At 34.9% G+C, this 13,583-nt stretch overlaps 1 pseudogene across 1 annotated transcript; it reads right to left on the bottom strand.

Annotated features, from left to right (window-relative positions):
- Positions 1–7,450: 7,450 nt before the first annotated feature.
- LOC143567738 (histidine-containing phosphotransfer protein 4-like) lies at positions 7,451–9,961 on the bottom strand (annotated as a pseudogene). Its single transcript, XR_013141462.1, has 5 exons — positions 9,658–9,961; positions 8,268–8,398; positions 8,005–8,074; positions 7,707–7,778; positions 7,451–7,529 (listed from the first exon to the last, which is right to left on the bottom strand). The product of XR_013141462.1 is annotated as a histidine-containing phosphotransfer protein 4-like (transcript).
- Positions 9,962–13,583: the final 3,622 nt, after the last annotated feature.

Raw genomic sequence — 13,583 nt, 5'->3', positions numbered from 1 at the left:
CGAACTTTGCCGGTTTACGCGTTTTAAGCTTTAAAAGTTTGTTTTTATGTTCTTTTTAGCACAAATAATTATCCGTTTAGTCTCGGATCTTGAAATTTTGCACAAATCACTTTTTGACAGTAAGGAATTTTATAAAAATATTTCCAGAATTAATTTTTATATTTAACATTTATTTATCTATTTTTAAACGTCATTTAAATACCAAATATATCGAAAATACCAAACGACCTTAGAAAAATCCCAAATTTTTCTGGGATGACCCCTGCCATCCACATAGTTCCCTGTAATTTTTCCAGAACCAAAATCTCATTTTTCATGCCATTTTTACCAAAACCGAGCTAGAAAACCCTAGAACTCGTTTTACCGAAAAGCCTACTTAGACTTCTCCAACGGATCTGAAATTTTGTGTGTGACTTTTATATGTTATAAAAAGCTTATCTGGAATTTTCCAGAATTTTTCATGATGTTAACTATTTTTCATCATTTTTAGCCAAAACCGAGCATTAAATTCACCAAATAATCATCCTTTGTCCAAAATTACCAAATTTTCACAGATCACATATTTTCATGTGTAGATCATCTCTGTGAAATTTCATGACCCAACTCTAAGTCTATCACAATCTGTCCAAATCATATAAATCATACGAAAAACCGAACTACCTTGTGTTTCTAGCTTTAGATCGCAAAGATCTTGCTTTCTAGCCTTTGCTAGCAACTAGATATAACACCTACAAGCACAACAACACCACACCAAGCAAGTTACACCCACAATCAAGCCATTTCTTTCATGGTTTCGGTTAAGACATCAAAACAAAGATTTTAACCGTAGAAATTCGTTTTTGACTCTTTTAACTCCTTTCTTGGACCAAGATCCCTTGTATAACTTGTATACATCACTTGATCATGCAAGAATCGGTTTCATCTCGGGTTTTCACCCATTTTTCATTTGAAACCTCATTTTCTTGTAAATGACTCGAGAAAAGAAGATGAACACGACTATAATCCGATCTTTACCTCGGTTTCTTGGTATAAATCAAAGGGAAGTTGGATGAATGTTTGAAGGGTTGAGAGAATTTGAGTTTGGTTGATTGAGAAAAAAGAAAAAATGAAGGCTAATGCCTTAACAAGACCGATCGGTCTTCATAAGGTGTGGGGGTGGGGCCCACACCTCCAATCTTGGCCACACATTCGGATTGTGTAATCCGGATAATGTTTTGGATAATCTGGTTCAGTTCGTTTTTCGGTTAAACGTGTAATTCGGCTTAAAACGAGGCTAAAACGGTCGTTTTTTCGGCTAAAAATGAAATTTATATAAAACCGATTTAAAAACTTAAACCATGACATTTATTAACTTAAAACATCATAGTATTAATAATTGTGCATCTTTTTCGGCTTGATCGATCATCTCTTGCTCGGTTTGGTATTAAAGGTTCGTTTAACGTACCGACGTACTATTAAATCGAAAACTCTTTTCTGTGCTTTAATTCACTTATCCCGAAGCTTTAATACTTCGTAAACATCACTAAACATTATATATTTCGTCTATAATGTAATCTCCGATTCATTCGGGTTTCAATAACCGTCAATCGGTTAATCGTACTTCCAATACGATTAACGGTATAATCGAGTATAATTCGTACCGTGAATCATACATACTTGTATATACACATTATAATTCATATATTCAGTATTAAATAACACGTAAATAGTATATACCGGCTAGGGTATACCTGAATTTGCCAGAATCGTTACAGTATTTGACAATTTCAGTACTTTTTATAATTCGTTTTCAATGTGAGTGTGCTCATTTTCTATTACCGAATTGCAGGCCAAGTTGGTTAAAAAAAGTGTTGACCAAACGGTAGTCGATCCCCATAGCGTGATATCAGTAAGTATTTGGCAATTTCAGTTTTTATATTTTATAACTTAATAAGTCTAACAATTCAAATTCTTGTATATTGCCAATGAAGCCTATAGAGAACAATGTTAACCAAGCATCAACACAACTACACCACACTACGGATAGTAACGGCTCAAAAAATCCATCAGTAAGTATTTGGCAATTTCAGTTTTTCCTTTAATTGTTGATTGATTCATTGAATGGCTTTTAGGTAAAACGGAGAAGCCGTAAAAGAAAAGTTGATGTATCTACGGATGAAGCTTCCCCACCTGCTGAAATAAAGGTATGTACTGCGCAAAACATTGTTAATTTCCCACCAACATGGGTATGTACTTATATATTGACTTCAACTAAGCCATCTTAATTTCACATGCTTGTTTATAGGTGTATGATTGTCATTTGTGTGTGCATGACAAGCGTAACAAGGTGGCAAATGGTAAAGTTCATTGGTCACTAGTTCCACAACAGTTGCATGGAAAAGCAATCCCGGAGGGTTGCTATAAAGTTAGTATTGATGGAGCCATAAAGGAACAAGAAATTATTCCTTGTGAGGTAGGTGAAATTACGACTGTTGGCGACGCAATTGGTACTTTTGTTGCTTGGCCAGAACACCTAATCTTATGTGACCAGGAGGTTTGTTCCCTTTTAACTTAACCGAACAAATATCTATGTTCATTTTCATTTAGTTTAAAAAATGAACACTTGTGTTCGTTTGTTTATAATCTAAACTAACGTAATTGAACAAAGATAAACGAAAATAAACGAACTTCCTGCCGAAAGGTTCACGAACAGTTAAATGAACGTTCGGTTCGTTTGCAGGCCTACTATTTTGTTCTATTCAATTACAAAATACGAAATTAATTATACATATTTGTTTTTCATATTCTGTTGTTCCAGCTACCACCACTCCCATCCTCAAAAGAACTAGACAGAGCTGGAAAGAAGGCAAAGGCAAAGTACACAACGATAGACCGGGTGACCAAACAGAAGACAAGGGGCAGTGCCATGAAAACCGACGCCTTAGCTAGTATATAGGTAGTCGTTATTTTTGTATTTTGTAAGATATTTTGCATATACATTTGCTTAAGTGAATATTATTGTTAATATAATTTGTTTCTAATTTTGTTTTGTCATGCTTGCTTATAGCTGTTTTATATTACTGCACATAAAATAAAAATAATTTTATATTGCCTAATTACACACAATTTGGCCACATAGAACACATTAAATAGGTGTGGCCAAAAGTAAGACAATAGCCACACCTGAAATTACAAAAATTAGACTCTATAAATGACCATTAGCCACAACATAAACATTTTTGTGTGACGAAAGGGTACCAAAAACATTGGCCACACTTTCATCAGTTGGTTTTTGTTTGTGTGAAGGAACGAGATCAAACGTCATTGGAAAAATCACTATGTGTGACGAAAAGTATGATAATGCCACACTTTATATTACAAAAGCATTATGTGTGACAAACGGTAAGACAATGGCCACACCACAAACTACAAAAGAGTGTTTGAGTGGCAACTTCACATTTTTAGCCATATTGGCAATAACCTCCAGTGTCTATATGATATGTTTGGCCACACAATACATCACTATGTGTGACGAAAAGTTTGACAATAGCCACAATTTAAATTAGGAAAAGCATTATGTGTGACAAATGGTAAGACAATGGTCACACCACAAACTACAAAAGAGTTTTTGACTAGCAAGTTCACATCTTTAGCCACATTGACAATAACCTCCAGTGTCTATAAGATATGATTAGCCACACAGTACCTCACTATGTGTGACGAAAAATTTGACAATAGCCACACTTTAAATTAGGAAAAACATTATGTGTGGCAAACGGTAAGACAATGGCCACACCGCAAACTACAAAAGAGTTTTTGACTAGCAAGTTCACATTTTTAGCCACATTGACAACAACCTCCAGTGTCTATATGATATGATTAGCCACACAGTACCTCACTATGTGTGACGAAAAGTTTGACAATAGCCACACTTTAAATTACGAAAAGCATTATGTGTGACAAACGGTAAGACAATAGCCACACTATAATCTACAAAAGAGTACTTTTTGACTAGCAAGTTAACATTTTTAGCCACATTGACAATAACCACCAGTGTCTATATGATATGATTAGCCACACGGTTGCTCACTATGTGTGACGAAAAGTTTGACAATAGCCACAATTTGAATTACGAAAAGTATTATGTTTGACAAACAGTAAGACAATAGTCACACTATAATTTACAAAGGAGTGTTTGAGTGGCAAGTAAACATATTTAGCCACTTTTAATGTAATATCCAGTGTCTATATCATATAATTAGTCACTCTATTATTAAATTTAAGTGGCCATTTCTTTGCTATATCCACACGGTATAGGTCACAATCCAAGCTTAACACAACCCTATTGGCCACATTAATATAAAATTCATGTGGCTGAAACATGAATTCATGTGGCTATATACGTGCAATGGTCACTCATAGTAAATTGTCATGTGGCAATTTTCTACCATTTAGCCACACTTATTGGAAAGACATCTTGATGGCCAGCAACTAATGCATGTACCCTTTAACCACACTTATTACCACATAAGGTCACTAAAAACTTTGTGTGGCCATATCATACCCACGGTGTCGCGACCTTTGGCCACATATGACCTGAACCAAATGTTTGTGGCTAAAGGCCTACGGCCACACTTTTTTCGTGTGACCGAAGGTCAATATTCACGTAGTGAACATACCACTTCTGCCCAAAACCAACCTCTCAACACCAATCATCATCCCATGACCACTCGGTCAAAGCATGGTATTTTTAAAACCAAACATTGTGCTAACTTATCTCAATTCACCAATCATTCTCTTCTCTCTTCACACATACCCAAAAGGATTAAAACCACAATGAAGGATTCCAAATGGGTTAGTGCCATGAATGATGAACTTCAAGACTTACATTCCAATCACACTTGGAATCTTGTTCCTCGTCCCGCTTCAACCAACATAATTGGCTCCAAATGGATTTATCGATCAAATACAAATTCGATGGCTCCATTGATCGCTACAAAGCTTGACTTGTAGCCCAAGGTTTCAACCAAGTTCCGGGACTAGATTTTTCTCTCACATTAGCCATGTTGTCAAATCATCTACAATTCGGGTTGTCCTAAGCCTTGCTACCATCAACAAATGAAAGTTACGACAACTCGATGTCAACAATGCATTTTTAAATGGCAATCTTTCGGAAACCGTCTTTATGGAACAACCACCAGGTTTTCAAGATCAACTCGTCCAAATCATGTGTGTAAACTAAATCGTGCCATTTATGGCCTAAAACAAGCTCCACTATCTAGGTTCCAACGATTAAGTTCCTTCCTTATCACACTTGGTTACCAATGTAGTCGAGCCGATCCATCCTTGTTTATCTTTAAAAACAATGGCACTTTAATTTACATTCTTGTATATGTTGACGACATAATTATCACGGTAACAATGAAACCTTCATTACCACATTCACTCGTCACCTTCACAAGGAATTCAAAATTAAATATCTCGGCAATCTAAATTTTTTTCTTTGTTTGGAAGTCACCCATACTAAAACTGGTTTGTTTCTAAATCAATCCAAGTATGCTTATGACATTCTTTCCCGAGCCGGCCTGCTTGATTCCAAACCTGTGGCCACTCCTCTCACGCCAAAAGACCTTTTCCACTCTACTGGTGAACCATTTCATGATCCAACTCTCTATCATTCTCTTGTCGGTGCCCTTCAATACTTAACCATCACTCAGCCGGACCTATCATATGCCGTAAATCAAGCTAGTCAATTCCTTCAAAATCCAACCAGCACTCATTTTCAGCTTGTCAAACGCATTCTTCGATACGTCAAGGGGACTTTATCACACGGCTTAAACTTTGATAGACCATCGAAAACTGTTTTACTAGGTTTTTCTGGTGCAGATTAGGCTCGTTGCATTGACACTCGAAGATCCACCTATGGTTATTGCATTTATTTAGGTGGCAACTTGGTATCTTGGAGTGCAAAGAAACAACCAACGGTAGCACACTCAAGTTGTGAGTCCGAATATAGAGCCATGGCTAACACCGCTTCGAAGCTTATTTGGATCACTCATCTTCTACGTGAACTGCATGCCTTACCACCGGGACCGCCAACACTTTTATGTGACAACAAGAGTGCTCTTTTTCTAAGTCAAAATCCCATCTCCCACAAGAGAGCGAAACACATCGATCTTGACTACCATTTCATTCGAGAGTTAGTAGCTGCTGGTCGTCTTCACACTAAGTTTATTTCCAAGGATAAACAAGTTGCTGACATCTTCACCAAGAGTTTAACCAAACCTTTATTTGAAAAGTTTCGAACAATGCTTCGTCTACAGCCACCTCCATCTCGCATTGACGGGGGGTATTAGGCAACTCTAAACAGTTGCCTAAAATCACTCCTACAGTTGCCTCAAATAACTCCTGCATTTATTATCATTCATTGTACAGTTTTGTCATTTAGGAATAGGAGGATTTCACTCCTGATTAGTTGTTCAATTCCCTGTATTTATACTCTTGCATTTGTTAATGTAAAATCATCAAAAGTTGTTACTATATCACCGACGCATCGAATCGTTACTCGTTTATAATAAAGAAATTAAAGAAAGGCAACAAGATATTATAACGAGTAATTAAAGAATTTGACGGGTGAAATATTATATTATATTTTATTCCTTTGGTCTTATCCAAGTGACGGTGGAATGAAGACCAAGGCACAAGACTAGTATAAATAGATGATTTAGGTCATTTGTTTAGGTCGTGTGTGCATTGTGAGATTTATTCATTGTATTTTAGAGTTTGTCCCCGGGGAAGAGCTCTCCCCGGGTGGCCGTTCTATTATGATTATGTATGTATGAATGTATGTATGAGTGTTCTTGATGAGAATCATTCGGTTAATGAAATTATACTTCTACATCTATCTTTTGTGTTTTGATAACAATTGTTCATCCTATTATTGATTGTTAATCAAATCAAACTCTCCACATACGTCCATTATTATCGTTCAAGAGTGAATACATGTTATATATCGATCCATGAACCGAGCTCGTTTATCACCGATTATTCACGCTTCCGCACCGGGGCTTGGTTATGTCACATCTTACCCATCATATATGTATATTAATATTGTATAGATATAGATAAATCAAGATTAAAATTTATCTTTGAGACCAAACTCCACTTAAACATGTATTTTATAACCACTTAAACATGTATTTAATAATATGTGAGTAGCTTATTTGAGTTTACACTCAACAGAGAAAAAAAATAAAAAAAGGCTGAAAACCACAAATAAATACTTAATACACATATATAACCAATATAATAGTCTTCGGCTCAACTAACATATTCTTCTTCCACTTGTATTAATTGATTCTTCCATTTTGCAGTCATTTTCATGCACCTTGTCTCAACATCTGAATTAACGTTTTCATCAGTCAACAATCCATATGTGTGTTTTAGAAGGAATAACAAATTTCAAAGAGAATTAAACCTGAAAATATGTTTCAAGTTTTCTCTTTAGAGTAGCGTGCTCTTGCTTCACTCGTTGAAATGCCCTTGTACATCTGCGATCAATAAATGAACAAATTAGATAGCTTCATAGGATACGGTAGATTATAATGTTCAATGGCTTGTTTCAATACATTGATCGAATATATTACGGTAGGGTGATTAATGTGTAGAATAGGAGGTTAATGATTTCTTGAATGTAACATTTAGTCGTTTAAATAGAAAAACATTACCCATTGGCATTCCTAGCTTTGCAACATTCCTGAAATTGTGTGCATTCGTTTTTCACCTTTTTCGCTCCAATACTACATGTAAACTCTTATTGCGTCATTAAGATATATATAAAAGATCACATCAAACACTTAAGATACAAACTCACAAAATTTATAAGTTACGTTAATGTTGTTTTCCACCAAACGCGTGTAACGCATAATTTAAAACGTTCTTGTAAAGCCTTCTGAATTTTAGATACCATAAGTCAAACGTCACATTAATTATATTTATGTACATCTGTAGGTTCAATATATATACCTTGAGCTACTACCCATGAATTGATGCATATAATCATCGAGCTTGCAAAAAATCCAAAGGGCAATTCTCCCTGAGAATACAACCTTCACTAAATTAGTGCGAATTATGCTACTCTGTAACAAATATATATTTTCCACAAAGAATAATTAGATGACCAAATAATTAGCAACCAAGTTATGATGGCATTGCTAAATCATATCAACTCTTATATTTAGTAACACAAGAGTAGGTCGAAAGTGGGTAAATGTATGTTGGCTAGTTACAATGCAGTCTCAACATTGCGAATTAGTCGCATCGAATCAGCAAAAAACAGTGTGACGATTTCTTCCACAAAATTAGGGTTTACATCATCTTGCAAGTCCTCAAGCTGGGTGAATTGTTCATCCAAATACCCCTATAAAAAGATTATCTATTATTTTTATGTAATTCCAATAAAAAGTTACAAGTGATCTATATAATCTTTGTAATATGTTTTAGTTTTACCAGGATGTGCAGGACTTCCATCAGTAGTTAGCGAGTGCAGTTTGTTAGTTTGTTTGTGTGTGTGTGTCTCTCTCTCTCTGTATATATATATATATATGGGAGGGATATTTTGAGAACCTTAATAAATTGTAAGAACTTTAAGAACTTAATATAGACTACACATTTAATTAAATGAGTATGAAATATATGACTGAGAGTAAATATAATTAAAAAATTAATCAGGAGAGAGAATAAGTATTTTTATTATTACATAAGTTTAAATGTTATTTACACATGTGTATAAGTCGATTCGATGTTTAAAAAAATACTGTAATTTTTTTAGTTTACTTACACTTACGTATTACATATGTGTAAAAACAAATTAAAAAAAAAATGTTACGTTGAGTTATTTTAAGTTATTAAAACTCAAGTGGTTCTTAAAAGAAATCAAACATATATATATAGAGAGAGAGAGAGACCGAAAGAGACTGAGAAAGCATGTGATTTGTTCACAACGGCTCTATGAGTGTAATCTTTTTTTTGTGAAATAGTGATACACAATGGAATAAAATTTAAATAATTAAAATCTACAGGCATAGGAATATGAGTAGTCATCCACTTATCCTATAAAAGAAAAGGAAATTAATGATACCTACTGAATAACGACTCACGTACTTACACTCAAACAGGTTGTGAGATGAAATGAAATTTGACTCAAAGAGAATTTGTAACAAGGTGAAATGTGCCGCAGCATGAGTATATAACAAGTGACAACGAAATGAGCTGCTTGATCAAAATGCTGACACAGCTAGGTTCATGAAGAATGCCTTCTGAACCTTTGGCCTAAAGCCTGTGGCGGGATGGAGGCAATTGAAGGTCAGTAGAATAGGAGATATTTTGAGAGAAACAAAGTAGGGTGAAGCTATTGTGTATAGAAGTGTTGAGTTTGCCAACAAGAAAAATGAAACAAAATAACCTTATTGGCATTTAAGATGGGACAACGGCTCCTTGCTTGTGAGAATATATATGAAACTAGATGAATATATTTCATGTAAAATAAATTTTTAGTTGATATATAAACCAAGTTTTATATGCATATTCTTTTATGGGCGATAATATATTAAATTAAAACAGTTATAGCAAGCCAAGGAGATAGATAAAAGACAACTAAATGCATATATAGGTTATAACCTGTTCAAAGAGAGAATTTCTGGTGATGTTGATCTGCCTATTGGTGTGATTTAGTTCCATCTTTAGTAATGAAATGATTGCTTCCTTCTATCAAACCAGACTCATGCATTGCCTTTTATAGTCACGATTTTAGGGAGTAGGGTAGAGTAGGGTGGCGTGGGATTGTTGCATGATAGAGAGGAATCAGAATGACAGGTGTCATCTCCATAGGATTTACAACACAATGAATTCAGAACCCTATCAAAAGTAAGGGTAATCTTCTCATCTTTACACCCAAATATCTTTTTACTACACACCGTTGTTTCTCTCTTCTCTTTCCTAATCATTCTTAAATATTCTATATACCTAACACCTATAAAATTACAAAACTTAACCAAAAGATTGAAAGAAAAAACTTGACTACCTTATAGAAATGCAAATATTTACTTTGTTTTGATTCCTCTGTTAATATATATTAAATCACAATGTTGTTAATAGTGATAGTCTAGGGTAGATTGTGTATTTGTGTTTTTGTTATTATAAACCACTTTTGCAACCCTAATTGTTACAGATCGAATACAACAATAATATACATAGAATTACTATGTGTAACTTGGTGTTAATTAAGAGTCACCTTTGGTTTTGGAAACACTAAAGTAAACATAATGACATCACAACTTATTTTAAAAAGAATTAATGTCAAATGCCATGTGACCCAAAGGATCATGCCAAACTTCAAACAATGCTAGAGTTTTTAAGAAAGGAACCGCAACTAAAGCTTTAGGCCAATCATGAAGGACATATAAACCTTGATTACACTTTCCTTTCACTAGTACTTGTTTCGTTTCTTGATCCTGAACATAAACGAAGGGTTGAGAAAATAATTCATCCACTAGGTTATCATAGGTGAGTTTGCTAATTGATAGTAAAGGGTTTGTTAGATTAGGAATGACCAAAATATCACGTAACTAAATATGGCCAGTAACTTGGGAATGACCCGTAAGAGATATGGGAAGATTAATTACTACCATTGCCAAATGCTACTTTCGCATTACCCATATATCATATATGGAGAGGCATGGTGAACATGATATGTTTAAGGTGTCATACGAGACATATATACAAATCCAGCCCATTAGAATTAACATGACATTGAGCATGAAATACCTCGGCTAGTTGTGCTTCATATTGTATTGTTTTTGAGGCATATGAAGCTAAAGTAGGAAAAGCATTTGCATAGTGGCGAATTGTTCTAAAAGATGAATATGTGGCAGTTTATGACCACGTCCCAGTAGATTTAACATGACATTGAGCATGAAATGCCTAGGATGACTGTGTTTCATATTAGATTGCTTTTGAGGCATATGGCGCTAAAGAAGGAAAACATTTGCGTAGTGGCCAATTGTTCTACAAGATGACTATGTGGCAGTCTAAGGTGTTGTTTGTTTTTGCAGAGGTAAAATGTTTGCAGGCTACGGATCACAAAAAGAAGACTGTTTGTTTTTTAACGTCTGCTGAATTCTAAAATCAAACCAAATTTTTTAAATATATAAGCTGAAATTTAAATAAAAAGATCATTCAACATAGAAATTTAAATAATAGTCAAACAACACTGAAAAATATTTATAAAACCACAATAACTTTTTTAAAAATCACTTGTTCCGTACTTTGCATAAACAATGTTATTTGATAGATGGTGTGTTTAAAACAATGTTGAAGGTGAATTGTAAAAGTTGAGAACAATTCCTCTTATGTATCTATTCTTTCTTTTACTTACATATAAAAATATATAATAAAGATAAAAATACAAAGAAACTTTCTTTAGGGTAAACTATTATGTTCAAAAATATTATTAGATGTGAACAAAACTCAAGCCCAATTCATCCTATTTTAAAGCCTAAATGTCCAATCCTATAATCCTAGGTTCATTCTCGTCAAAATCTCATAACATTATTTCTTTAGCAGAAAGACACATGACCATTTGTAATATGTAGAGAACACATCTATAGATTGCTAAAATAAAAGCTAACGTTTATAGATTGCTAAAATAAACTGGCGGTGGTGTATGAACTGTGGTAGTTGGGGGGGGGGGGGTGCTAGATGGTTAGTGGTAGTGGTGGGTGGTGGTGACGGACAGCGGGTCGTGGTGGTGGATGGTGGCAGCGTTTGGTGGTGGTAGAAGGAGATGTTTGGTGGTGGAAAGTGGTGGTGGTGGTGGACGATGGTGGTAGACGGTGGTGGTAGCAGACGTTGAGTGGCGGTGGTGTTGGATGGTGAGAGTGGTAGTGGTGGTGGTGGTGGATGGTGGCGGTGGAAGAAAGCGGTTCTGGTAAAAGGCGGTGGTGGGTGGTGGACAGTGGTGGTGGTATACTATGGCGACGGCGGACGGTGGTGGTGGGTGGTGGAAGACGATGGTGGGTGGTAGGGTGAGCATTGGTGGTGGCGAATATTGGGTGGCAGTAGTGGTAGAGGACGGTGGGTGGGTGGACGGTGGTGGTTGGTGGTGGTGTGATGGATAGTGGGTGTTGGTAGGATGTGGTGTTTTAACCTTCTGCAGACCTTATAAGATCTCAAAATTGGATGGCCAAGTCTACACCAAAAATAGCTTGCGCAGACGTTTATTAACGAAACGTATTCGAGAAAATAAACAGTCTGTAGATAGTAATGTCTGTGCGTGATCTGCAAGGCGCAGACAAAAGAGGTTGCGGAAATCTTTTTCAGAAAAAAACAAGCAGCACCTAAGACCACGTCCCTGACCCTTGTTTTAACACCCTGATATTGAAAATCCTTAATCTTGCCAAGGTTACGGTTTAGGGATGCGAAACTAGAATATTCGACACTGAAAGCTATTGTAGGAGTGGAGTAGCCAAGAAGGGATTTTTGAAGAATGACTTGCGACTTTCTGCTTGGGATAAAATGTCATGAAAATCTTGCATAAGCTTGGTAGCTCGAATAGTCGTGGAAAATGTCTTAGACGAGGAGCAAAAATTTTGTATAATTTTTTTCATTAAGTATTATGATGTATTTTTCACATTTTGGACATTGTTAAATTATATGTAATTGTAGTTAATATAATTGCTAACTATTTCATTTGCGTTATTATATATAATATTTACAAAGGTCGTGTTTGAAAGAAAACCTACTACACATGTTTCATGTCGTACTTTTATTCTTTTGCGAAACACACAATTTAATCAATTTTAACAAGTTAAGGGACCTTAACTTACCAAAGTTGAGTTAAAAGGCTTTTGTGAAATAACCATGAAAGTAAGTTGATCCCTCCTCCGCCCCTCCCCGTTTTTTAAATCTATAAACTCTTTTTATGAAAAACATATATAAATACGAGACTTGTATACAAAACCTTTTTAAGTTTAACTTAGATAGAAAACATGGCAGGACATTTATCTCTATCTTTATAATTATACTAGAAAATATTATATTTTATTTTTATTTAATTAAATAATATTTTTTTATATTGTTATCATTATATTTTCTCTTTTATTAACTTAAAACCACTTTTAACAAATATTAATATTAAAAACTTATATAGTATAAACAGTGTATCTCTAAATTTACTAATAAACAATGTTGTAAATACACTTATGTGTAAAACTATTGAATCCCCATACCATAAAATGTTAGATTTATATATAATGATGTCTATTACAAATCTAACGTATAAATTTTTTGGTGACCCAAAAAGGATACAAGACCATATTTTATGGTGTGGGGGTGTAAACAAGTCGAGATTGTTGATCAGTTCATGTAAGTAATATAAAACATGATAAATATTAAACCTATGAACCTGTTACAGCATGAAGAGTAGTAACCGCAGCAGGGTATGATGTAGTCGACATGCTTGTCATCTTGATCGAGTTTCCGTTTAGGATGTATAGTTAAGGATGGTTAGGGTTCTTGAGAGGAACACGGTTTAGAAGAGAGATGAG

This window comes from Bidens hawaiensis, unplaced genomic scaffold, assembly GCF_021521415.1.
Source record: "Bidens hawaiensis isolate Kalapana, Puna unplaced genomic scaffold, B.hawaiensis_p1.1 tig00023619_1, whole genome shotgun sequence".
NCBI classification, from domain to species: Eukaryota; Viridiplantae; Streptophyta; class Magnoliopsida; order Asterales; family Asteraceae; genus Bidens; species Bidens hawaiensis.
Note: the sequence above shows the minus strand (reverse complement) of the source record. Positions and strands in the feature narration are given on the sequence as shown.